The following is a 27,270-nucleotide window of genomic DNA, read 5'->3' as shown; positions in this document are numbered from 1 at the left end:
CTCAACCTCCTGATTTAGGTTAAGTTTGGGAAACTGCTGTTCTGTGAGTTGCGTATCTACAATCTACAAAACTTGTAAAGACTGACTGATAGCATCAAAAAAACTGGCACAGCCCCAAAAGGGGTGACAACTAAAAACAATGCATGACTGGAAAAAAGCCTGTGACAAAGACCACATCTTCAAGGCAACTGAAAACATTGTTTTTTTATTACATTAGATTTCAGCATTTTTGTTAGTATTTTGGGATAAACTCCTGCAATTCAGTATGCTTTTCTGTGAAATCCAATGGCTTCATGTATGCATAGTTGCCAATTTGCTTTTGGAAAGGACATCAGCTTTACCAGTTCATGTGGGAGGCCAAAAATGGGTTATTTTGGAGACCACTTAAATCCTCTCTGGTACACCCACACCCGTGTTGCTGTTTTGTTTTTGCTTCTGCCCGGCTGCCATCCACCTTGGCTCGTGTGTATTATAGCTCAGGACGGACTTGCACTCCCTTCACAAAGCTGCAAATCTGAGTGTAACCCGGGTACGTGGACAAGTGTGCAGTGGCTGTTTACTCGGTAAACCTGATGATCATTCACATCTTGCTAGATTGATCTGTGCCAGAGAATAGCAGAGTGAGTGAGCTAATTGTCCACTCCAAAAGCAGATGGTGAGTTACTATTTGTATATTAAAAATACATAGATTACTAAACTTTTATTATGGCTCAGCCTCAGAGTCTCCTCAGTAGATAGAATTGTTATCCATCAAGAGGATTGCAACTGCCTTTTTTTTTATATAAGGAGGCCTATTCTAAGTAAGGCTTGCTCTCTGAGATGTTACACGTCTGCACAAGGTGATTGAATGCATGGTGGTTTGGGTGGATTGTGGCTGAGAATGGACATCCCAGCTCCCATGAGAACAGTGCTAATGGGGGTAGGGAAAGCTGACAACTCATGGAAAAAGCAGAGATGAGCAATTGTCAGAACTGTAGAGCTATGTGTACATTTGTTCATGAAATACTCATTATTGCTAAATGATACAAATCTTTTGCATACCTTGTGCAGAGGCATCCTAATTTTCAACTCTCATATGTATCACTTTTTGGTAAACTTTGTGTCCATTAATAATGGTCTCCTGTGCTGAGCATAGCCAGAAGACTAATCATTGGGGAGTTCCATAATGATGCAGTAAACTCACTGAATTATGTGGGTTTTTTTATAATCAATAGTAGCAGCAATTTGTTTTTGACAGAAAATGAGCATCATCCAAAGGGCTGCGTAACAAGCCACATGCTGTATTTCCTCACTGAGGCATGCAGAGCAGGAAAGTCCTAGGTTTGATGCTGAACATGAGAATTGGTCTCTCCAGCCCAGGATTATATAGCAGTAACATTTTCCAAGTTCTCACTCCTGACCACAATGGAAATATATGTGTGGTGGTGTCCGGTAAAGACAGGATCTATGTTTGCTGCAATGGTCAAATTGCTCGCCAGTTGGCACTATGCAGTCTATTTTATGCACGGGTGCGGTATCAAAGGACGATACTGAAACATACTCGTGGGGAGGTAACTGAAGTTAAGAGATATGGGGAGAAAAGTATCAAATGGCCTAAACTGCCAGAAGATCTAATATTTCCATTGATATTGTCATGTTCATAATATTCAATATAAACTGAGAGGCTGTGACACATAGATTATGCAACAGACTGTAAAACTGAGAACTGCTGTCGAATGTGGCTGGTTTTGTGAACATTCAGCAGAATTAAATCAAACCCAATTAGGTGTTGGGTTGTTTGTTTTTTCCACTTCAATTTTGGCAGTAGCAAATGATGCAGTGGAACAAAACTGTGGGAGGGATTGTGCACCCTTTATCAAACCTTGCACCACATTAATTGTTGTACAGCCTTAAAAAATAAACAATACATGTCCTTGATACAAGAGTGTTGATAATGTGTTATCTTGCAAACCTAGCTCTTGTGCTTGGCTCATGTAATTGTAGTATTGAAAGCTGCTGTGAGAAACACTGCACGGCTTTGGGGTTATGGCAGTTTTTTTCCTTAGAATTTTAATGGACCCTTAGTGTCCTTGATTAAGTTTTTAATCATATAACTCAAATAATAATCGTTGCAAAAGGTTGATAGAAACCAATGGAAAACATCACTGATAATCAGTGAAGTAAAATAATCTTTTAATCCCACTTAGGAACAGTTAATTTTTCTTATTATTGGGTTCTTTGCTGCATGAAATTCACTTACAGCAACTAATATCATATCCTGCACTTTAAACTCTTCTGCCAAGAATATGGGTGTCTAATGTACTGTCCAATGTAATGCAAAATCTGGCCCATGAAACAGTTTAATTTGGCCTGAAGACTAGAAATTCTTGCGTGTGATTCTGACAGCAGCTCAGCTCCTCCTCCTCCCCCCCCCCTCCCCCCCCCCCCACCGCCCCGTGCCCCCATCAAATCGGGTGTGACTTCAATCACCTGGGGGTAGGGGGGGGGAGGGGTCAGGTGTGACCACCATGACAGTAGGCGGGGCAGGGGTGTGGTGAGGAGTAGGAGAGTCAGACTCAGGTGTGACCTCCGTCACGGAGGTGGGGTCCAGGCGTGACCATAGTAACAGAGAGGGAGGGAGGAGTCGAGGTCAGACGTGACCTCAGTCACTGGGGATGGGGTGAGATGGCGGGCGGGTCAGGTGTGACCTCGGTGAAGGTGGGGGTCAGGTGTGACCTCAGTCACTGGAGGGGGGAGGGAGCAGTCAGGTGTGACCTCCGTCAAGGTGGGGGTGTCAGGTGTGACCTCTGTCACTAGAAGGGGGGGGGTGAGGGGTCAGGTGTGACCTCTGTCACATGGTGGGGGGGGTCAGGTGTCTGATTGCGTTTAAATAGCGTGCCCTGAATCCACGGTCATTATATGCAAATTTGTTTTGTATTTGTAGTAGTGTATATGTGCAACTGTTAAAATATAGGCTGCTAAAAGATTTTGCCTCGCTTTGCTGCGCAACCTACATTTTCCATTCTGGCAATGTTGCTGTGCTCCATCCCTGTGTCCTGGATTCAGTTCAGAAAATATGGTCACCCTAGTCTAATTGGCGCTGAGGTGAAGTGAGAGGCAGTTTCTGGTTATGGCGTGTTCCCTGGTGCTGTAGTGGGCAAGTTGGTAAAGGATCTGGTGGTGCAATGAGCTTGTTGCTGACATAGGGACTCTGCTGCTTGGTGTTATAAGTAGTGGAGCAATAAATAAAGACCCCGCTTCTCTTTACAGAGGGCTCTTATTTAAAGAAATCCTGTAGTACTGGTATCCTATAGTTGGGTGGATTGCCTATTTCTAGCAGGCTAGTTTCCCAACTTTTGCCAAATTGTGGCCTGCAGCCTATGCTCACAGTGGATTTAAATGATAGAAATGACGGGCAGCGTGGCAAACGCTGCATCTGCCATGAAGTGACATGGCGAGGAGGACAGGCGGTAGGGAAGAATATGTGAAGAGAAAAAGATTAGTGAAGACAAATGTAGGTCCCTTGCAGTCAGAATCAGGTGAATTTATAATGGGGAACAAAGAAATGGCAGACCAGTTGAACAAATACTTTGGTTCTGTCTTCACGAAGGAAGACACAAATAACCTTCCGGAAATACTAGTGGACCGAGGGTCTATTGAGAAGGAGGAACTGAAGGAAATCCTTATTAGTCGGGAAATTGTGTTAGGGAAATTGATGGGATTGAAGGCCGATAAATCCTCAGGGCCTGATTGTCTACATGCCAGAGTACTTGAGGAAGTGGCCCTAGAAATAGTGGATGTATTGATGGTCATTTTCCAACATTTTCTCGACTCTGGATCAGTTCCTATAGATTGGAGGGTAGCTAATGTAACATCACTTTTAAAAAAAAAAAAAAAAAGAGGGATAGAGAAAACGGGGAATTAAAGACCGGTTAGCCTGACATCAGTACTGGGTAAAATGTTGGAATCAATTATTGAAGATGAAATAGCAGCGCATTTGAAAAGCAGTGACAGGATCGGTCCAAGTCAGCATGGATTTATGAAAGGGAAATCATGCTTGCCAAATCTTCTAGAATTTTTTGAGGATGTAACTAGTAGAGTGGACAAGGGAGAACCAGTGGATGTGGTGTATTTGGACTTTCAAAAGGCTTTTGACAAGGTCCCACACAAGAGATTGGTGTGCAAAATTAAAGCACATGCCGACTTTCTGGAATAAAAAGGGTGCCGAAAACTTACCTTGTGATTCTCTGGTCTTCGCAAGACGTCTTCGTGCTTGGCGTGGCGCAGCACTAGGGTTGGGGGCGGAGCCAGGTCCCTGTGCTGAAAACAGTGCCTGGACCATGTGCAGTAGCTCCTTGTCCCCGAGGCTGCGTGGGAGGGGTCTGGCCCGAGCCCTGGTCGAATGGGCTCCGCGGGCGAAGATCGGGACTCGGGCCTCCCTCCTGTTCAGCTCCCTCCCTCCCATTCAGCTCCCCGCTCCCCACCTGTTCAGCCTTCTCCCTTCCCCCTCCCTCTGCCCCTCCTCTCACCTCCCCCCCCCCCCACCCTGTCGGTGGCGGGGCCCGCCCGCCCGGCATCTCGCTGGGTGCGGGCCCCACCCGAAGTATCGGTGGCGGTGGCCCGGCCCGTTCAGCCTCCTCCTCCCTCCCTCCTCCTCTCTCTCTCCCTCCCTCCCACCTCCTCCTTCTTTCCCTCCCCCCTCCTCTCTCTCCCTCCCCCCTCCTCTCCCTCCTTCCCCCCACTCTTTCCCCCCCCCCCCCACCCCTCGCTGTCAGAAACACAGAGACAGTGACAGAAACAGAGAGAGAGACACAGACAGAGAGAGAGACACTGGGGGCCCCGTCCCAGCACGCTGTTGGAGGGCTCCTGGGGCTGCAGTAGGTGAGTAGAAACGTAATTTTTTATTGATTGATTTTTAAAATTATTTTTTATATTTTTTTTTGATTGATTTATTGATTTATTTGTCATTTATTATTGATGATGGCTCTTTATTTTTAAAAGTGAAGTGTCTAATGTTTGTAAACCCCCTTCCCCCTCCCCCCCCGCCACCCCCATCTCTCGTTCCCTACGCCTGATTTGTAAGTGTAGGCAAGGTTTTTCTGAGTGTACAAAAATCTACACTTACTCCATTCTAAGTCAGTTTGGAGTAACTTTTCGCTGCCTAAACTTGCAAAACAGGCGTAAGTGGCTGGACACGCCCCCTTTTGGAAAAAATCTGTTCTAAAATAAAACTATTATAACTCACTAGATCTGGAGCAAACTAAATGCCGAGAATTGCAATTTCTAAGATGCTCCATTCTAAACTAGTTGTTCCAAAGAAATAGGAGCAACTCAGACCAAAACTTTAGCCCATTGTGCTGCTGTTCCATCGAGATTTCTAAATTGGAGTTTGGACCCCAGCATAGAAACATAAAAATAAGTCAGGAGTAGGCCATTCAGCCCTTTGAGCCTGCATCACCATTCAATATGATCATGGCTGATCATGCAACTTCAGTACCCCATTCCTGCTTTCTGTCCATACCCTTTGATCCCTTTAGCCTGAAAGGCCACATCTAACTCCCTTTTGAATATATCTAACGAACTGGCCTCAACAACTTTCTGTGGTAGCTCTGAGTGAAGAAGTTTCTCCTCATCTCCGTCTTAAATGGCTTATCCCTTATCCTTAGATTGTGACCCCTGGTTCTGGACTTCCCCAACATCGGGAACATTCTTCCTGCATCTAACCTGTCCAATCCTGTCAGAATTTTATGTTTCTATGAGATCCCTTCTCATTCTAAATTCCAGTGAATATAAGCCTAGTCGATCCAGTCTTTCTTCATATGTCAGTCCTGCCATCCTGGGAATCAGTCTGGTGAACCTTCGCTGCACTCCCCCTCAATAGCAAGAATGTACTGCCTCAGATTAGGAGACCAAAACTGTACACAATATTCAAGGTGTGGCCTCACCAAGGCCCTGTACAACTGCAGTAAGACCTCCCTGCTCCTATACTCAAATCCTCTCGCTATGAAGGCCAACATACCATTTGCCTTCTTCACCGCCTGCTGTACCTGCATGCCAACTTTCAATGACTTATGTACCATGACACCCAGGTCTCATTGCACCTCCCCTTTTCCTAATCTGTCACCATTCAGATAATATTCTGCCTTCCTGTTTTTGCCACCAAAGTGGATAACCTCACATTTATCTACATTATACTGCATCTGCCATGCATTTGCCCATTCACCTAACCTAGCCTCTTAGCATCCTCCTCACAGCTCTCACTGCCACCCAGCTTAGTATCATCTGCAAACTTGGAGATATTGCATTCAATTCCTTTGTCTAAATCATTAATGTATATTGTAAATAGCTGGGGTCCCAGCACTGAACCTTGCGGTACCCCACTAGTCACTGACTGCCATTCTGAAAAGGACCCGTTTATTCCTACTCTTTGCTTCATGTCTGCCAACCAGTTCTCTATCCACGTCAAGATATTACCCCCAATACCATGTGCTTTAATTTTGCACACTAATCTCTTGTGTGGGACCTTGTCAAAAGCCTTTTGAAAGTCTAAATACACCACATCTGAGAATGTGTGAAAATGTATAAGCAATAGAGACAGTGAAGTGAACAAAGGAATCATGGAAGGATAACAAAAAGAATGTCAGACTGCAAATGTTACAACATCAGCACAAATAGCAGACTTGCTCAAGCTCTTAGTTACTAGTCACGCCAGTAAAATTGTAGCAATAACAAGCAATGGGTGAAAAAGCTCTTTGTGCAAAACAGTTGCTATTTAATTGGGCAAGGATTGACAGGTGTCGGCTCATGAGTGGACAAAGGGAAGGAGGGATAACAAAAGGATAGGGTGAACTGAATGTCCCTCAACTGTATTACGTACTGAAAGTGTATAACCTTTGCGCCCCTACATTGTAACGGGGCTTGTCCGAGGGAAGTGGGCGCACTCTGAGGGAGAGCGTTCCTTTGTTCTGATAAGTCCCGGCCGGTGAAACAATTAATAAAGACTGCTTTGTTATAAGCTGCTTTGGTGTTCGCGTCAGTGTATTCACTGAAACAGATTGAGGGAGAAAAGAATCCGTATTAACACATCCACTGGTTCTCCCTTGTCCACTCTACTAGTTACATCCTCAAAAAATTCTAGAAGATTTGGCAAACATTATTTCCCTTTCATAAATTCATGCTGAGTTGGATCAGTCCTGTCACTGCTTTCCAAATGCGCTACTATTACATCTTTAATAATTGAATCCAACATTTTCCCCACTACCGATGTCTGGCTAACTGGTCTATAATTCTCTGTTTTCTCTCTCCCTCCTTTTTTTAAAAAGTGGGGTTACATTAGCTACCCTCCAATCCATAGGAACTGATCAGAGTCTATTGAATGTTGGAAAATGACCATCAATGCATCCTCTATTTCTAGGGCCAGTTCCTTAAGTAGTCTGGGATGCAGACCATCATGCCCTGGGGATTTATCAGCTTTCAATCCCATCAATTTCCCAAACACAATTTTCTGACTAATAAGGATTTCCTTCAGTTCCTCCTCCTCACTAGACCCTTGGTCCCCTAGTATATCCGGAAGGTTATTTGTGTCTTCCTTAGTGAAGATAGAACCAAAGTATTTGTTCAATTGGCCTGCCATTTCTTTGTTCCTCATTATAAATTCACCTGATTCTGACTGCAAGGGACCTACATTTGTCTTCACTAATCTTTTTCACTTCACATATCAATAAAAGCTTTTGCAGTCAGTTTTTAAGTTCCCTGCAAGCTTACTCTCATACTCTATTTTCCCCCTCCTAATTAAAGCCTTTGCCCTCCTCTGCTGAATTCTAAATTTCTCCTAGTCCTCAGATTTGCTGCTTTTTCTGGCCAATTTATATGCCTCTTCCTTGGATTTAACACTATCCCTAATTTCCCTTGTTAGCCACGGTTGAGCCACCTTCCCCGTTTTATTTTTACTCCAGATAGGAATGTACAATTGTTGAATTTCATCCATGTAATCTTTAAATGCCTGCCATTGCCTATCCACCATCAGCCCTTTTAAGTATCATTCGCCAGTCTATCCTAGCCAATTCATGTCTCATACCATCGAAGTTACCTTTCTTTAAATTCTGGACCCTAGAATTAACTGTGTCACGCTCCATCTTAATGAAGAATTCTACCATATTATGGTAATTCTTCCCCAAGGGGCCTCGCATAACAAGATTGCTAATTAATCCCCTCTCATTACACAACACCCAGTCTAGGATGGCCAGCTCTCTAGTTGGTTTCTCAACATATTGGTCCAGAAAACCATCCCTAATACACTCCAGGAAATCCTCCTCCACCGTATTGCTACCAGTTTGGTTAGCCCAATCTATACGTAGATTAAAGTCACCCATGATAACTGCTGCACCTTTATTGCACGCATCCCTAATTTCCTGTTTGATTCCATCCCCAACCTCACTACTGCTGTTTGGTGGTCTGCACGCAACTCCCACGAGCGTTTTCTGCCCTTTGGTGTTCCGCAGCTCTACCCATACAGATTCCACATCATCCAAGTTAATGTCCTTCCTTACTATTGCGTTAATCTCCTCTTTAACCCGTAACGCTACCCACCTCCTATTCCTTTCTGTCTATCCTTCCTGAATATTGAATACTCCTGGATGTTGAGTTCCCAGCCTTGGTCACCCTGGAGCCATGTGTCCGTAATCCCAATTACATCATATCCTTTAACAGCTATCTGCGCAGCTAATTCATCCACCTTATTAGAATGCTCCTCTCATTGAGACTAAGAGCCTTCAGGCTTGTTTTTTTAACACTCTTTGTCCTTTTAGAATCATGTTGTAATGTGGCCTTTTTTGATCTTTGCCCTTGATTTCTCTGCCCTCCACTTTTCCTTATCTCCTTTCTACCTTTTGCTTCTGCCCCCATTTTACATCCCTCTATCTCCCTGCATAGATTCCCATCCCCCTGCCATATTAGTTTAAACCCTCTCCAACAGCACTCGCAAACACTCCCCCTAGGACATCGTTTCCGGTCCTGCCCAGGTGCAGACCGTCTGGTTTGTACTAGTCCCACCTCCCCCAGAACTGGTTCCCATGTCCCAGGAATTTGAATCCCTCCCTCTTGCACCATTCCTCAAGTCACGTATTCATCGTTACTATCCTGCTATTTCTACTCTGACTAACACGTGGCACTGGTAGCAATCCTGAAGTTACTACTTTTGAGGTCCTACTTTCACCGGACATTCCCACGCAGCCCACCTCAAGACTTGGCCATTAATTATAATAATTGCTCTCTTTGTTGTCTCACTGCGTTATAAATTTTCTGCAGCTGCCTTCCATGGTCTCTGCTAATGACTTTTCTGTTGATGACTACGAGGAATTTACTGAAATTTGCTTGTTGCCCACTATCCTGATTTTCCTCCTCCTCTGGTGAGAAACTGGTTTGTGGGGTCTCTCCAGTAATGTGCCTGGACTTATGATCTTAGCAATGTTGAAAATAAAGGTATTGTTGCACTTAAGGGGAAGTTAGATATACACGAGGGAGAAAAGAATAGAAGGTTAAACTGATAGGGTTAGATGAAGAGAGGTGGGAGAAGGCTTGTGTGGAACACAACACCAGCATGGACAGTTGAGTTGAATGGCCTGTTTCTGTGCTGTGAATTCTGTGTAAAAAGATGCAGTGGTTCCTCCCTTACTATTCCTTGTGGCAAAGCTTCCCATCCTCTGAAGAAATTTCTCAAGCTCTCCCCTTGCTTTCTCAGTGACCACTTTAAAGTGATGAGGGCTCATTATTAACTCCCCAACCAAACAAAAATGTTTTTCCTATTTACCCCATTAAAAATCCTAATTAAAGAAAACCTCAAATCTCCTTGTAGGCTTCTCTGCTCCAATGGAAATAGCCCTAGTACAGGGTATGTCAAATCTAGGAACAGGAATAGGCCATTCAGCCCCTCAAGCCTGTTAAACCATTCATGGCTGATCTGCATGAAGATGATGAGAGAGAGAGAAACTATTTTCTCTGGTGGGGAATACAGAACAAAGGGACATAACCTTAAAATTAGAGCTAGGATGTTCAGGAATGATATCAGGAATCATTTCTTTGCACAAAGGGTATTGGAAATTGAAACTGTTTCCCTCAAAAAAGCTGTTGAGGCTAGGTCAACTGAAAGTTTCAAACCTGGGGTGGATAAGATTTTTGTTAGGCAGGGGTATTGAGGATTTTGGAATCAAGACAGCGAGATGGAGTTGAGATGCAGATCAGCCATGACCTAATTGAATGGTTTAACAGGCTTGAGGGGCTGAACGGCCTATTCCTGTTCCTAGATTTGACATACCCTGTACTAGGGCTATTTCCATTGGAGCAGAGAAGCCTACAAGGAGATTTGAGGTTTTTTTAATTAGGATTTTTTAATGAGGTAAATAGGAAAAACATTTTTGTTTGATTGGGGAGTTAATGATGAGCCCTCATCACTTTAAAGTGGTCACTGAGAAAGCAAGGGGAGAGCTTGAGAAATTTCTTCAGAGGATGGGAAGCTTTGCCACAAGGAATAGTAAGGGAGGAACCACTGCATCTTTTTACACAGAATTCACAGCACAGAAACAGGCCATTCAACTCAACTGTCCATGCTGGTGTTGTGTTCCATACAAGCCTTCTCCCACCCCTCTTCATCTAACCCTATCAGTTTAACCTTCTATTCTTTTCTCCCTCGTGTATATCTAACTTCCCCTTAAGTGCATCTATTTTTGCCTCAACTACTCCTTGTGGTATCAGTTCCACATTCTAATCACTTTCTGGATAAAGAAGTTCCTCCTGAATTCTCTATTAGATTTATTGGTGCCTATCTTGCATTTATGGCTCCTAGCTTTGGACTCCCCCACAATTGGAAACATTTTCTCTGTCTATCCTATCAAACCCTTTCTATCAGGTTGACCCTCAGTCTTCTCTTTTCTAGAGAGCCCCAGCTTGTTCAGTCTTTCCTGATAAGTATAACCTCTCAGTTCTGGTATCATCCCTGTAAATCTTTTTTGCATCTTCTCCAATGCCTTTATATCCTTTTTATAATATGGAGACCAGAACTGTGCACAGTTTTTAAGGGAAAATTGGAGAAACACTTGAGGCAGTGGAAGATGAGGGCTGTGGGGAGAGTGGTAGGGCAGTGGGATCACTTTTGGATTGCTCTAGCAAAGAGGCCACATGACATGCTCCTGTGTTGAAAAGTACAGTCCTGCCATGGGCAAGATTTACAACACAATGGGCTCAATTTTCCCCAGTGATTTGCGCCGTTTTTTTTGAGCAGGCTGCTCTTTTTGGCCTAAGTTGAAAAACCACAGTTTCCCCAATCAATTTGCACCAGTATAACTCACTTACGATTTTTTTCAGCCAAAGTGGGTGTAGCCAGCCACCCATGCCAATTCTGGCCATTTAGGGAAGTTTGGCTAGCTGAATTACTCTAGTTGTGCTTAGGCCAGCATATGTGGCCTCTGCAGAAAAACCTTCCGGAGAGCTAAGGAAATCGGCGCAGCAGATGCCCGGACACACTGAAAGAATTGAAAAACACATAGGGCCCAAGTTTCCACATGATTTGCGCCTGATTTTTAGGAGCAACTGGTGGAGAACGGTCTATCATAGAAATCGCAATTCTTCACATTTTTTTTTCTGCAGTTCTAGTCAGGTAGAACAGTTCTACTTTGGAACAGAATTTTTTCTTCAAAAGGGGGCGTGTCCGGCCACTGATGCCTGATTTCAAAGTTTCCACAGTGAAAACGTACTCCAAACTAAAGTAGAATGGAGCAAGTGAAGATTTTTGTAGAACTGAAAAAACCTGTTCTACACATTAAAAAATCAGGCGCAGGTTACAAATCAGGCGTCCAGAACGAGGTGGGGGGGGGGGAAGGGAAGTCATTAAATTCTACAATAAATCCTTATTTATACTTATACAAATATTATACAAATAAATCCAACCTGAATAAACATTTATAAGCAAAGAAAAGATTAAATAAACCATCTTCCTACCTGTGTGAAAGTGCTTCAGCGTCACAAAACGAGGCAGCCGTTACCAAACGCGGGGGAGGGAGGGAGCCGACCGAACGCGGGAGGGAGGGAGGGAGCCGACTGAGCCGACCGAATGCGGGGGTGGGGAGAGAAGGGAGCCGACCGAACGCGGGAGGGAGGGAGGGAGGGAGCCGACTGAACGCGGGGGGGGGGAGGGAAGGGAGCCGACCGAACGCGGGCGGGAGGGAGGGAGGGAGCCGACTGAATGCTGGGCTGGGGAGGGAAGGGAGCGGACCGAACGCCGGGGAGGGGGGGAGCCGACCGAACGCGGGCGGGCGGGAGGGAGGAAGGGAGCCGACTGAACACGGGGGTGGGGATGGAAGGGAGCCGACCGAATGCCATGGGGGGGGCGGGGAAGGGAAGGGAGCCGACCGAACGCGGGCGGGAGGGAGGGGTGGGAGGGAGCCTACCGAACGCGAGGGAGGGAGGGAGTCGACCGAACGCGGGAGGGAGGGAGGGAGCCGACCGAACGCGGGGGGAGGGGGAGGGAAGGAAGCCGACCGAACGCGGGGGGGGGGGGGAGCCGTTCCAGACGGCTGGCGGAAAAGAGAGAAGGCTGCAGGAAGCCTCAGAAATTGAGGAGCCATTTCCCGACGGCAAAAGGGGGAGGTCGTCGGGAAACGGCTGCCTCAACTTTCTGAGTCTTCCTGCACCCTTCTCACTGCTACAAGAAGCCTCAGTGCTGATGTGCTGATGGCAATGTACTTTTATTAAAAAATGTTCAAAAACTAAACAGCTACAAAGAACTACAAAAATGGCCGCGTGCCAATGTTTCCTTCACACTGAGCATGCGCGAACGCTCCAACGCGCACGTGCAGTGTTGCCGGCAGGAAAAAAACTAATTTAAATAGTATCCGCCCCCTCCCACTTACAAAATCGGCGAGAGTGCAGGCTCCGCCCCCCTGGGCGCCGCGCCAAGCAGACAAGGAGCTGCAAAGCGCTCCAGAATCGCTCGTTTTTTTTCCGGCGCCGTTTTAGGCGCGAAAAACGGGCGCCCAGCTCGGAGGGGTGCCCGTTTTTTATCGTGTGGAAACTTGGGGCCCATAGCTGCAACTTACCTCCAACCTCGCCCGAAGGCTGTCCGGTCCCATTCTCGGTCCCCAGTTCACACACACAGTCCGGTCTCATTCTGAGAGAGAGAAAAAATATCCGGGGACCGAGAATGTGATCGGACCGGCAAGCCATTCGGGCAGGGTTGGAGGTAAGTAAGTTGCTGCTATGTGTTTTTCAATTCTCTTAATGTGTTGGTAGCTGGCTTTATGCTTCACTTTGCAGCCTCACGCATTTTGTCCCTGGTTACCATGGCAGCCTGATCTTTTTGGCACAGATCAAGGCTCCACCCCCAAAACTAAAGGTTGGGTTACGCCACGTCAAAATGAAGAAATCCAACTTAGAATGTTTTTTTTTGGCGTACTTAGGCCCCAAAAAATCAGGCGTAACTTTTCAAGTACGCCAAAAAAATGCTTTGGGGAAAATTGAGCCCTATATTACCAATGCAAATCCATAATAGTGAATTTATTGCTATGGAAAACCGACAAAGTATGAATAGTAAATTGTATCTCATTTATTTGTGGTATTTTGCAGCATGGTCTTTGTAACATATTTTCACTTGTATGTCAAAGTGCTTGGTAATAAAATTAGATTTTTTATAAATTCTGGACATGCTTTGGCCTATTTATTTGCTTGGAAGGATTTTTTATGCTTGTTTTACACTAATTATTTCTTCACATAAAAAAGGTCATACATTGTCACAATCTCTGCTCTCATGTATTGGCTGGCCAAGTTGTGTTGTAAATTTAGTTTTGGTCAGATATTACATTAAAATTGCTCAGTTAAAATTTCTCTTGCTAGTTTAAAGTTCAGATAAACATGTAACTGTTGCTAGGTTGAAGCTATATTATATAGTGAATATCATTTTTAAACTAAGCCATTCAAGGGCTTTCTGTGTGTGAACACAACAGCCCTTAAATTGCAGCCTCTCTGGGTGCATACGATGTGCACCTGAAGATGCCCTGCAAGTTCCAGGTTTAGGCACTATCAACATTTCTTTCGACCGTTCCAACGCATCCCTGGGAGAGGGGCCTTCACGGGCGGAGATTTGGGCTGTTTGCCCAACTGCTGCCCAACGAATGTCCTTAAAACTCTTACGCCTGCTTTTACCAGCGTAAGAGTTTTAAAAGATAGAAAAATACAATTTTATTAATTTTTGTATTAAAAACCCTGTCAATTAAGGTAAGTTTATTTTTACCCCTATTAAAACATATATATTAAAAACAAAATTTTTTGTCTAAAACATTTAATTTCAATTAATTTTAAATATGTGAAGTGTTTTTCTTATTTATTTTAAATGTTTGTGTTTTTGGTGGTATCCCCATTCATAGAAATGGTAATCTCCATACAAACGGAACTCATCATCATAGGCAGTCCTTCGGAATCGAGGGAGACTTGCTTCCATGAGTTCTTAGGTGGCTGTACATTCCAATACGAGTACCACAGTCTCTGTCACAGGTGGGGCAGATAGTCGTTGAGGGAAGAGGTGGGTGGGACTGGTTTGCCGCACGTTCTTTCCGCTGCCTGCGCTTGATTTCTGCACGCTCTCGGCAACGAGACTCGAGGTGCTAAGCGCCCTCCCGGATGCACTTCCTCCACTTAGGGCGGTCTTTGGCCAGTGTCTCCCAGGTGTCAATGGGGATGTTGCACTTTATCAGGGAGGCTTTGAGGGTGTCCTTGTAACGTTTGCGCTGCCCACCTTTGGCTCGTTTGCCGTGAAGGAGTTCCGAGTAGAGCGCTTGCTTTGGGAGTCTCGTATCTGGCATGCGAATGATGTGGCCTGCCCAGCAGAGCAGATGAAGTGCGATCAGTGCTTCAATGCTGGGGATGTTGGCCTGGTCGAGGACGCTAATGTTGGTGCGTTTGTCCTCCCAGGAGATTTCTAGGATCTTGCGGAGACATCGTTGGTAGTATTTCTCCAGCGACTTGAGGTGTCTATTGTACATGGTCCATGTTTCTGAGCTATACAGGAGGGCGGGTATTACTACAGCCCTGTAGACCATGAGCTTGATGGCAGTTTTGAGGGCCTGATCTTCAAACACTCTTTTCCTCAGGCAGCCGAAGGCTGCACTGGCGCACTAGAGGCGGTGTTGGATCTCGTCGTCAATGCCTGCTCTTGTTGATAGGAGACTCCTGAGATATGGGAAATGATCCACGTTGTCCAGAGCCGCGCCGTGGATCTTGATGACGGGGACAGTGCTGTGCAGTAAGGACAGGCTGGTGAAGGACCTTTGTCTTGCTGATGTTTAGCGTCAAGCCCATGCTTTCGGACGCCTCAGTAAATATGTCAACTATGTCCTGGAGTTCAGCCTCTGTACGTGGGCAGATGCAGGTGTAGTCCGCATACTGTAGCTCGACGACAGAGATTGGGGTGGTCTTGGACCTGACCTGGAGACGGCGTAGGTTGAACAGCTTCCTACTGCTTCTGTAGTTTAGTTCCACTCCAACGGGGAGCTTGACTGTGTGGTGGAGCATGGCAGCGAGGAAGATTGAGAAGAGGGTTGGAGCAATGATGCAGCCCTGTTTGACCCCAGTCCGGATGTGGATTGGGTCTGTAATGGATCCGTTGGTAAGGATCACGGCCTGCATGTCGTCGTGGAGGATGGTGACGAACTTTTGGGGGCATCTGAAACGTAGGCGAACGCTCCATAGACCCTCGCGGTTAACAGTGTTAAAGGCCTTTAAGGTCGAAGAAGGCCATGTATAAGGGCTTCGTCATCGCTCCAACCCTCTTCTCAACCTTCCTCGCTGCCATACTCCACCTCAGTCGGCAAGCTCCCTGCTGGAGTGGAATTAAACTACACAGTGGGAAGCTAATCAACCTACTCCGTCTCCAGGTCAGGTCCGAGACCACCCCAATCTCTGGTGCTGTTCCTTGGATTTTTCCTGCAGCTGTCGCGCTGCCAAAATCATATCCGTTGTGCCTCGTAGGGGATGAAATCCGCACAAACTGATCTCACCAATACTGTAAATGGGGATATTTCATTTTCATTGGTTGATCTGGCCCATGTGATCCCAGGTTGCACATACGCTTCTGGAATACGTGTGCCTCTGCGTTGGGCTGCGCATGGAGGCCTCGGAGCACAAGTGTTCTTTCCTCCAGGACCACCAGGTATATTCGTAAATATTTTTGTGGTTGGAGGCATCCGCCCATGGGAAGTCTCCGATTGCAATTTCAGGGCCAACATATTTAACATATGAAAAATTCTCAAGATTTCCTTGTGAGTCCTGTTCTTTCTGGCCCACAAGGAAACCTTTTGTTAAAAGAAGAAATATTAAATTCACCTACCACCTTGACCCTCTTCTGGGCTTGCTGCTTCTTGGTGTAACACGGGGAGGGAGGATGGAGAGGGAAGGCAGTTTGAAAAGGAGGGGGACAATACCTGAAGAGGTGTAACCATTAATAATGTCAGCTAGCATGGGGGCCTGGAAGGGAAATTGGATGGGCAGCAGTTTAGTGGGAATGGGGCCAAGGGAGCAGGAAGTGGGTCTCTTGTGTTCCTCACGAGGCTGGCACTGAGATATCTAAAGCTTGCAATAATTAGAAGACCTCCATATAAAATATTATTATTTTCAACTTGTGATATCAAATTTGGGACTGAACTTTGATTTAAAAGTACAAAACAATATTATTTTATAACAATCGACCTACTGTTGAGATGTACTTTGTTCCAGACCTTGTACTTGTGGGGACAGTAATACTTTATGTGCATAACACCCGGAGTCATCCAATATCTAATGTACTTCGTTTTGTGAAAGCTCAAAATGTGATTGCCAAGTAATTTATCATATAAAAGATTGTCATACCTAGTGTATTAAATAAAGTAGTGTTATTTGAATAGTCACAGAGTAGTAAAATTATAAAATAGTCAGCAATATAAAATTGTTTGAGAATTTTATCAGCTGAAATACTATGTTTCTCAAGTTGGGAGAAAACATTTGAAAAATAGCACAAAAGCAGTGACCACAAATGATTTCACAGCTATTTAATCAGCCCAGAAGTTTTTTGAAAGTCGTTTTAAAAATACATGTCTAAGCCAAATTCATCAACCTTTTACAGTGGCTTTTTTCACCGTTTTTTTATGTATTGGTCTTGATTTAAGCTTGTCTTGTCTACTGAATTTTCTGCAGCTTTCCCATCTTTACTTCTGGTTCTTGTTTTTTAAGTTTGTAAAAATGTCTCTGTTCACATCTTAAAATGGTGTTTATAATATAAATTTTTGCTCAAGTGTATGTAATTCATGATTCTGTGTAATTTGTGCTTTTTAGGCCTAATTAAAAATATGCAAACTAGTGTATTAAAGACCCATGACTTTAAATACAATAAATGGCTGGTACACAAGTAAAGTGTCTGGTAATACAATGGGCTCAATTTTCCCCAGTGATTTACGCCGTTTTTTTGGCACCCGCCACTTTTTTTGGCGTAAGTTTAAAAAATTTAAGTTTCCACAAGGAATGTGCGCCAGCATAACTCAGTTAGTTATGATTTTTTTAGGTTAGTTTTTTTTGCTTCATAGGAGGCGTAACCTGATGTCTGCACCAGTCAATTATGTAAGTTTGCCCCCCAAAAATTTCTCCTAGGTCGGCGTATGTGACCACTCCTTAAAAAAAAAACCTTCTGGTGAGTTAAGAAAAAGCAGCACACATTCAAAAGTAGGCGCAGAAAGATGCCATTGTTTTTCAGCGAAGTTTTGGAGGGAGTCAAGAACAATTAAATATGCATAATAAAGATTATTTTTTTTTACCTTTATAACACAGTAAACGGAAGTTTGATGGAATTCTGTAAGTTTTCATTTTTTTTCAACTGACACACCACCACTGAACATCTGCAAACAGGGCTCGAGGGTTGGAGCGTCGGCCGGCGGAATCGTTCCCGTGCCCAGATATGGGCTCGGGGCTCGGCTGCAAAAGAAGCCTGGGGTGAGGGGGTGGGGGGCGGGGGCGGAGGACTGTGGAATGCATAGGAAGGCATCTGAAGCCTGCACTCCGCATCAAATCAAACCAGGTTGGGTGGGGGGGCTATGGAAGGCCTACAAAAGGTATTAGAAGCCTGCACTACCCATCAAATCAAGCCTGGATGGGTGGGGGGGCTGTGGAAGGCCTACGGAAGGCATCCGAAGCCTGCACTACCCATCAAGTCAAGCCTGGGTGGGTAGGGGCTGTGGAAGGTATACAGAAGGCAGCAGAAGCCTGCACTACCCATCAAATCAAGCCTGGCTGGATGGGGGGGCGGTGGAAGGTATACAGAAGGCATCAGATGCCTGCACAGCGCGAAGTGGCCCGGGACTCGGGGAGGGGGGGAGAGAGTTGGGGGGTTCTCAATTACTGCGCCTGCTCAGACCTGGGTGTGGTCCCTACAGACCTTGTAGGGAGAGAACAAAGAACCTTGTCCTGCCTGCCTGTCATTTTGAGATTCTTGCATCGAAAAAATTTAAGCATGGGGGCAATACTGACAATGCCATACCTTGTGCAAGCCTCTTGCATGATCGTGCTGCGGAGGAGGCAATTAATTCAACGTCATCGCATGAGGAACCTCAGAGCCCATAGGGTGATGGGCAGGAGGCCTTACCCATGTCGGGTATATCGAGACAGGCGTTTGTATCTGCACCTGAGTGATGCAGACTGTGTCAGAAGGCTGCATTTCCACAAATAAGTTGTAACTGAGATCTGAGAGTTAGTAAAAGCTAGAAGCGTCAGGAGGACTGCTTTGTCAGTTGAAGTGAATGGTACAGCTACACTTTCATTCTATGCATCTGAATCGCTCCACGCTACAACTGGGGATGTGTGCGCCATTTCTCAACATGCAACACATGTCTGCATTTGGCAGGTGACTGTTTCACTATATGCCCGGAGGAATGACAACATAAAGTTCCCCATGACCTCCCAGGCAATGCGTAACAGGGCTGCGGGCTTCTCCAGGATTGCTGGTTTCCCAAAGGTACAGGCCTGCATTGATTGTACCCACATCGCCTTGCGAGCACCTTTGGAGGATTCCAAGATATACAGGAACAGAAAAGGCTTCCACTCCATTAATGTGTAGCTCGTGTGTGATGACATGCATCGCATCATGTCAGTTGATGCAAGATACCCTGGGAGCTCCCATGATACGTTCATCCTACACGAGAGTGTTATATCTGCCATGTTTCAGCAGCAGCCAGAAGGGCAGAGCTGGCTACTGGGGAGACAAAGGGTACGGCCTCACCACCTGGCTCATGACGCCCCTACGCATAACCCGGTCGGAAGCTGACTGGGAATACAAGATGTCGCACACTGCGATGCGCAGCATCATAGAGAGGACCATTGGCATCTTGAAACAGCGTTTCCGATGCCTGGACCATTCCGGAGGCTACTTGTAATACTCCCCTGAGATTGTCGGTCAGTTCACTGTTGTGTGCTGCATGCTGCATAACTTAGCCATCATGAGGCAGCAGCAGATGGTAGCAGAAGACCTACCTGAGGTGAGAGTGGCTGATAATGATGAGGAAGATGCAGATGACGAGGATGAGGAAGCCATGCAACTACCTGAACCCGGAGCACCACTGCCGAAGAGGGCGGGCCGTTGTGCCCCTTTAACGATTGCTCGAGCCTTGCACCAGCAGCTCATCCGTGAATGCTTTGCTGCCTGAAGGCTCAGCGGCAACTATTCCACATGGACCATGTTTACTGTTTGGACCTGTTCCGTAATGTGTTGTGTTAATGGAACAAATGACAGAAATTATTCTTGTTTATTTCAAAAAGTTGTGTTAATAATCGAACAAATAATGGAAATTATTCTTCTTGAGTTCCAAAAGTTGTGTTAATAATGGAACAAATAATGTAGGAACAAATAATGTAAATGATTCAGTTATAATTTAAATTATATTTTATTCAAAAGTTTAACAAACATTTGTTTGTACTTAACTTTAATAAACATATTCTTGTATCAAACTTTAAAGTTTTCACTTAAGATCACTTACAAACTTTAAGATCAGTTACAAACTTTAAGATCACTTATAGACTCTAAGATCACTTACTATTTGTAAATTTACATAACTTACAAAAAACTTTTAAGTTGAGAACAGTTACAACAATAACAATGATAATAATAATAACAACAGCAGCAGCAAAAAAAGGCTGCACCCATCTCTCCTCCACCTTATTCTAAGACGGCCCGCTGCGCTTGATCTTGGTGACTCCACCACCCCTGCCCGCAGGTGGTGGCGCAGCGTTTCTCGGGTTGGTGCCAAGCTTAATTCTTTCAAACATCTTGGGTAATGTGCACTTCTTGATGGGGTAGGGGGTGGGGGGCATGTGGAAGGCCTGGCTTGGGCCTCTTCAGTAATTGGTCTGGGGATTGGAGTGGGAGTGGCAATTGATTCAGTCAATTGGCGTGGGATCTGGGCATGTTCCCTTATTGCAGCAGCTAACTCCAACATTCCCTCCCTCATATGTCCTGACAGTGTCTCAACTACTTCCAACATTCCCTCCCTCATGTTCACTGACAGTGTCTCACCTACCTATGACATGCCCTCCCTCATGTTTAGCAAAAGTGTGTCAACTACCTGCAACATTCCCTCCCTCTTGTTCACTGACCGTGTTTGAACTACCTGCAATATTCCCTCCCTCACGTTCACTGACAGCGCATCAGCTACCTGTGTCATTCCCTCGCTGATGTGCACCGACATTGTTTCTGCTGACTGAGATATTCCCTCCCTTATGTTCCCGGACAGCATTCCCATTTCTCATGAGAGTGTTGTTACTTCTTCCGACAGTCCCGATACCTCATCACCCACCCCATTGATGCTTTCCAGGAATGATCGGGTAAGGTCAATGCTCTCTGCATGCATTGCCATCATGTGAATCATATCTGTTATATCCTGCATCTCAGGAGAGCGCTGTCGAGCTCTCCTTCCCCTCCTCATGCTGGGTGTGGCTTGCAGCATCCCAGTGGGACCTGCAGCCTCGGACGGTGGGCCCTGGATGTGCCTTGCTGCATCCCACTGGGACCCGCAGCCTGGGATGGTGTGCCTAGCTGCACCCAATTGGAATCCCCAGCCTCAGATGGTGGGAAACCATGGAATGTTCTAAACATTCGAACCCCTACTCAGGGAAGGAGCTAGCAACTCAGTGGGCGGCACTTGCGGTCTTCCAAAGAGAGTACAACAGTGGAGACTTCATCCATCCCCTCACCCTCACCCCCATACTCTTGGTCTGGAAGGTGGGATTGGAAGATGTTCTCCTCTTCAGGCTCGTCCTCGTCTGAATAATCTGCATTGTCAGGGTTGGCCTCAAGTTCTGCAAAATATAACAGGACAGACAAATGGTTAGCAGCAGAGGAGGGGGCAGGGTGGGTGACATGAGTAGGCTCACACAGTGCAGGCAGCAGGCTGATTTGAAGGACCATGATGAATGATAGCACATTGCATCAACCGAAGCGTAGCTGACAGAGACATCCCCATGAACCGAAGCATGGCTAGCCCGCGCAGTACTTAATATTTAAGAAAGCCAGACTGTGGAATTTACAAGACTTGCCCTTTCCCTCGCGTGTGGGCCCAGCTTGTGCAGTGGTGGTTGCTTTTATCCAGGCAGGACCCATCAAAGCAGTGACCCTCTCTTCCAAGAGTGTCCGGGGGTACAGATTTGCCGGGCCTCCTCCTGTTCGTTTTCTTTCTCATTTGTTGTGTGCCACTTTCCTCTGCAAAGATGAAAATATAACGTTTTAGAGAGGGTGTCTTTCTGCTGGGTGTGACATATACAGATCATCACATTTACAATTGCAATTCCATTGAAAAATGAAAATATTACTTACACTGACTACTTAACCAGGGTCCTGCCACTTCTTTTTGCACTGGCCTCCAGACCTCAGGGTGGTCACCATTGCACAATAATCTTGTGCAAGTTGGTTCCAGCGTTTCTTCATTTCTTTGGGTGGAACTTTTATGTGACCTCTGCTGGTGTCCAGCTCCTGCCATCTGCCCTCAATCTAGTGCCTTCACTTCATCCTATAAGTAATTCTTGGTCCTTGCGCCGCGTTGCATCTTGTATTGCAGCTCCAATTTTTCCAATGATAATTAAAGTTCTCACACAGCACTCAAAATTCTCTCACACACAACTGGCTCTTTAAAAATAGCCGATTGCAGACCAGGAGGTGTACTGCGCACCCATAGAAATCACATCAAAAACGTCCTTTTTTCCGCGCATGCGTAGAAGGGGTGGCATCATTTTTCGGCGCAGACATTAGGCTCTACCCACCGAGGCTACAGGACAGGCTGCACGGCGCCAATTTAACAAAATAGAGCGGGGAAACTTGGCACATTTATTTTTGGAGCTGTTATGGCCTAGAAAAATGGGTGTAACTATGGCAATATGCCAAAAACCAGCTTTGGGCAAAATTGAGCCCTATGGCTTTAGTTCTTTGTGGTGAACTAACAGGTTATAATAGCAAATACTGCGGTTGCTGGAAATCCAAAATAAATATGCAAAATGCTGGAGATACTCAGCAAGTCAGGCAGCTTCTGTGGAGAGAGATACAAAATTAATGTTTCAGGTCGATCTGATGAAAGGCCAATGACCTGAAAAGTTAACTCTCTCTCTCCACAGATGTTGTCTGACCCGCTGAATATTTCTAGAATTTTCTGTTTTATGGCAGGTTATAATCATTTTCTCAGCTTATACCCAAAGCATATTTCTTTAGAAACAGTGCAATGACACTGCAGAAACTAGAGACTGGTATCTGTAGAGTGCTATGTTCAGTTGACAAATTGTTATAGAAACATAGAAAATAGGTGCAGGAGTAGACCATTTGGCCCTTCGAGCCTGCACCACCATTCAATAAGATCATGGCTGATCACCTCAGTACCCCTTTCCTGCTTTCTCTCCATACTCCTTGATCCTTTTAGTCATAAGTGCCATATCTAACTCTTGAATATATCCAATGAACTGGCATCAACAACTCTCTGCGGTAGGGAATTCCACAGGTTAACAACTCTCTCTGAGTGAAGACTTTTCTCCTCATCTCAGTCCTAAATGGCTTACCCCTTATCCTTAGACTATGTCCTCTGTTTCTGGACTTCCCCAACATCGGGAACATTCTTCCTGTATCTAACCTGTCCAGTCCCGTCAGAATTTTATACGTTTCTATGAGATCCCCTCTCATCCTTCTAAACTCCAGTGAATAAAGGCCCAGTCGATCCAATCTCTCCTCATATGTCAGTCCTGTCATCCTGGGAATCAGTCTGGTGAACCTTTGCTGCACTCCTTCAATAGCAAGAACGTCCTTGCTCAGATTAGGAGACCAAAACTGAACACAATATTCCAGGTGAGGCCTCACCAAGGCCCTGTACAACTGCAGTAAATCCCCTGCTCCTATACTCTCATCCCCTAGCTATGAAGGCCAACATACCATTTGCCTTCTTCACCGCCTGCTGTACCTGCATGCCAACTTTCAATGACTGATGTACCATGACACCTCGGTCTCGTTGCACCTCCCCTTTTCCTAATCTGCCGCCATTCAGATAATATTCTGCCTTCGTGTTTTTGCCACCAAACTGGATAACCTCACATTTATCCACATTATACTGCATCTGCTATGCGTTTGCCCACTCACCTAACCTGTCCAAGTTACCCTGCAGCCTCTTAGCGTCCTCCTCACAGCTCACACCGCCACGCAGCTTAGTGTCATCTGCAAAGTTGAAGATATTACACTCAATTCCTTCATCTAAATCATTAATGTATATTGTAAATAGCTGGGGTCCCAGCACTGATCCCTGCAGCACCCCACTAGTCACTGCCTGCCATTCTGAAAAGGACCCGTTTATCTCGACTCTCTGCTTCCTGTCTGACAACCAGTTCTCTATCCACGTCAGTACATTACCCCCAATACCATGTGCTTTAATTTTGCAGACTAATCTCTTGTGTGGAACCTTGTCAAAAGCCTTTTGAAAGTCCAAATACACCACATCCACTGGTTCTCCCTTGTCCACTCTACTAGTTACATCCTCACAAAATTCTAGAAGATTTGTCAAGCATGATTTCCCTTTCATAAATCCATGCTGACTTGGACCGATCCTGTCATTGCTTTCCAAATGCGCTGCTATTTCATCTTTAATCGTTGATTCCAACATTTTCCCCACTACTGATGTCAGGCTAACCGGTCTATAATTACACGTTTTCTCTCCCTCCTTTCTTAAAAAGTGTTGTTACATTAGTTACCCTCCAGTCCATATAAACTGATCCAGAGTCGATAGACTGTTGGAAAATGATCACCAATGCCCCCACTATTTCTAGGGCGACTTCCTTAAGTACTCTGGGATGTAGATTATCAGGTCCTGGGGAATTATCGGCCTTCAATCCCATCCATTTCCCTAATACAATTTCCCGACTAATAAGGATTTCCTTCAGTTCCTCCTCACTAGACCCTCGGTCCCCTTGTATTTCCAGAAGGTTATGTGTGTCTTCCTTCGTGAAGACAGACCAAAGTATTTGTTTAACTGGTCTGCCATTTCTTTGTTTCCCATTATAAATTCACCTGAATCTGACTGCAAGAGACCTACGTTTATCTTCACTAGTCTTTTTCTCTTCACATATCCATAGAAGCTTTTGCAGTCAGTTTTTATGTTCCCAGCAAGCTTACTCTCATACTCTATTTTCCCCCTCCTAATTAAACCCTTTGTCCTCCTCTGCTGAATTATAAAATTCTCCCAGTCCTCAGGTTTGCTGCTTTTTCTGGCCAATTTATATGCCTCTTTCTTGGATTTAACATTATCCTTAATTTCCCTTGTTAGTCACGGTTGAGCCACCTTCCCCATTTTATTTTTACTCCAGACAGGAATGTACAATTGTTGAAGTTCATCCATGTGATCTTTAAATGTTTGCCATTGCCTATCCAATGTCAACCCTTTAAGTATCATTCGCCAGTCTATTTTAGCCAATTCACGTCTCATTCCATCGAAGTTACCTTTCCTTAAGTTCAGGACCCAAGTCTCTGAATTAACTGTGTCACTCTCCATCTTAATAAAGAATTCTACCATATATGGTCACTCTTCCCCAAGGGGCCTCGCACAACAAAATTGCTCATTAGACCTTTCTCATTGCACAACACCCAGTCTAGGATGACCAGCCCTCTAGTTGTTCCTCGACATATTGGTCTAGAAAACTATCCCTGATATACTCCAGGAAATCCTCCTCCACCGTATTGCTACCAGTTTGGTTAGTCCAATCTATATGTAGATTAAAGTCGCCCATGATAACTGCTGTACCTTTATTGCACGCATCCCCAATTTCTTGTTTGATGCTGTCCCCAACCTCACTACTACTGTCTGGTGGTCTGTACACAACTCCCACTAGCGTTTTCTGCCCTTTGGTATTCCGTAGCTCCACCCATACCGATTCCACATTTTTCAAGCTAATGTCCTTCCTTACTATTGCGTTAATTTCCGCTTTAACCAGCAACGCCACTCCACCTCCTTTTCCTTTCTGTCCATCCTTCCTGAATGTTGAATACCCCTGGATGTTGAGTTCCCAGCCTTGGTCACCCTGGAGCCATGTCTCCGTGATGCCAATTATATCATATTCGTTACTTGCTGTCTGCGCAGTTAATTTGTCCATCTTATTATGAATACTCCTCGCATTGAGGCACAGATCCTTCAGGCTTGTCTTTTTAACACCCTTTGCCCCATTAAAATTTTGTTTTAAGGTGGCTCTTTTTGCTTTTTGCCTTGGGTTTCTCTGCCCTCCATTTTATAGTGCAGATAGGACCTTGTATTGAGCTTAGTGACAAAGGACCAGATCACTTCAGCTAGAATTAGTAATTCTAATGTCAACATTTCAAAAAGCAATAACAAATTGACCATTATTGATACGGTTTGAGCAGTACTGAATGTCCAAGTCTCATGCAGATGGTGCAAGATTTGAGCTTTCCTACAGAATTGCTTGGCTCACTGGTAGCACTCTCTTCTGACTAACAGTTGTGCTTAAACCCCCCCACCCCCCACCCCCCCCCCCGTTCTCCCTCCTTCCCCTCCCTCCCTCCCTCGTCTCTTGCTCTCCCTCCCTCTATGTGTGTGTCTCTCCCTTCCTCCCTCCACCACCATTTCTCTCATGCTCATAGAAAATTACAGCACGGAAGGAGGCCATATCGGCCCATCGTGTCCATGTCGGCCGACAAAGAGCTAAACAGCCTAATTCCACTATCCAGCTCTTGCTCCCTCCTTCCACCGTCTCTCTCGCTCTTTCCCTCCACCATCTCTCTCTCTCGCGCTCTCCCTCATTTCCTCCACTGTATCACTCTCTCTCGCTCCCGTCACCCTCTCACACTCTCGCTTCCTTCGCACTCTCGCTCTCTACATCTCTCACTCGCTCTCGCTATGTCTCTCTGTCTGTGTGTCTCTCTGTCTCTCTCTCTCTGTCTCTGTCTGTCTTCTTCCTTCCACCGTCACCCTCTCTTGTGCTCTCTCCCTCTACCATCACTATTCCGAAGTGTACAGTTGCATTAAATTAACAAACCTTGGAGTTGGGCTAGTGTTTAACTAAAGAGTGGAGGATTTCAAAGGATGTTAGCCAGGAGGGAAATGGCAAACAAGCGATAGGTGCTATCCCCCCACCACCGCCACAGAAAATATGAGAGGAAATCAACTCTGGCTGTACTTGAACAACATCCAACACTAGGTGATAGCGCAACATGACAAAGAAGCCTGCAAGCTTTGCCAAAATTAGAAAAAGAGACTCAAAGCATGTTATCTGTTGAGAGGCAGTAGTGTGTCCTGAAGGATAGTAGAAATTTTGGTGTGAGGAAATTATTTTTTTAGAAATGACCATCTTTCCTTGCCCTGAATTCCAGTTCATGCTTTTCAGAATTCTTTGAGGATGTAACTGATAGAATAGATAAGGGAGAACCAGTGGATGTAGTGTATTTGGACTTTCAGAAGGCCTTTGATAAAGTCCCACGTAAGAGGATAGTGTACAAAATTAAAGCACATAGGATTGGGGATAATGTACTGGCATGGATTGAAAATTGGTTAACTTGAGAATGTGTAAAAGGGTTGCGAAAGTGGTAGATGGCTAGAGAAGGTGGCTAAAGGATGGAGATAGGGAATCATGGGAAAATAGCTAAAGAAATGGTCAAGATGCAGACAACTGCAGAATCAACAGAAAAAAAAGGGGTTACCAAGAGTTGAAGTTGAGGTTAGACACGGGTCATGAGAAAGCCCAAGGCAGCACAAAGAAAGAAAGCAA

At 45.2% G+C, this 27,270-nt stretch overlaps 1 protein-coding gene across 3 annotated transcripts in view; it reads left to right on the top strand.

Annotated features, from left to right (window-relative positions):
• Positions 1-27,270, top strand: part of sesn1 (sestrin 1) — a 188,335-nt gene that overhangs the window by 93,654 nt on the left and 67,411 nt on the right. The window contains exon 1 of one of the 3 annotated variants that reach the window (XM_070885662.1): positions 13,192-13,210. The exons of the other annotated variants lie outside the window; for them this stretch is intronic. The gene's annotated coding sequence lies outside the window, so the exon portion shown is untranslated. Of the gene's footprint in view, positions 1-13,191; positions 13,211-27,270 lie in introns of those variants that run through there. 3 annotated transcript variants of the gene reach the window in all.

This window comes from Pristiophorus japonicus, chromosome 7 (assembly GCF_044704955.1).
Source record: "Pristiophorus japonicus isolate sPriJap1 chromosome 7, sPriJap1.hap1, whole genome shotgun sequence".
Lineage (NCBI taxonomy): Eukaryota > Metazoa > Chordata > Chondrichthyes > Pristiophoridae > Pristiophorus > Pristiophorus japonicus.
The sequence above is the reverse complement of the archived record's forward strand: the minus strand, read 5'-3'. Positions and strand labels throughout refer to the sequence as shown.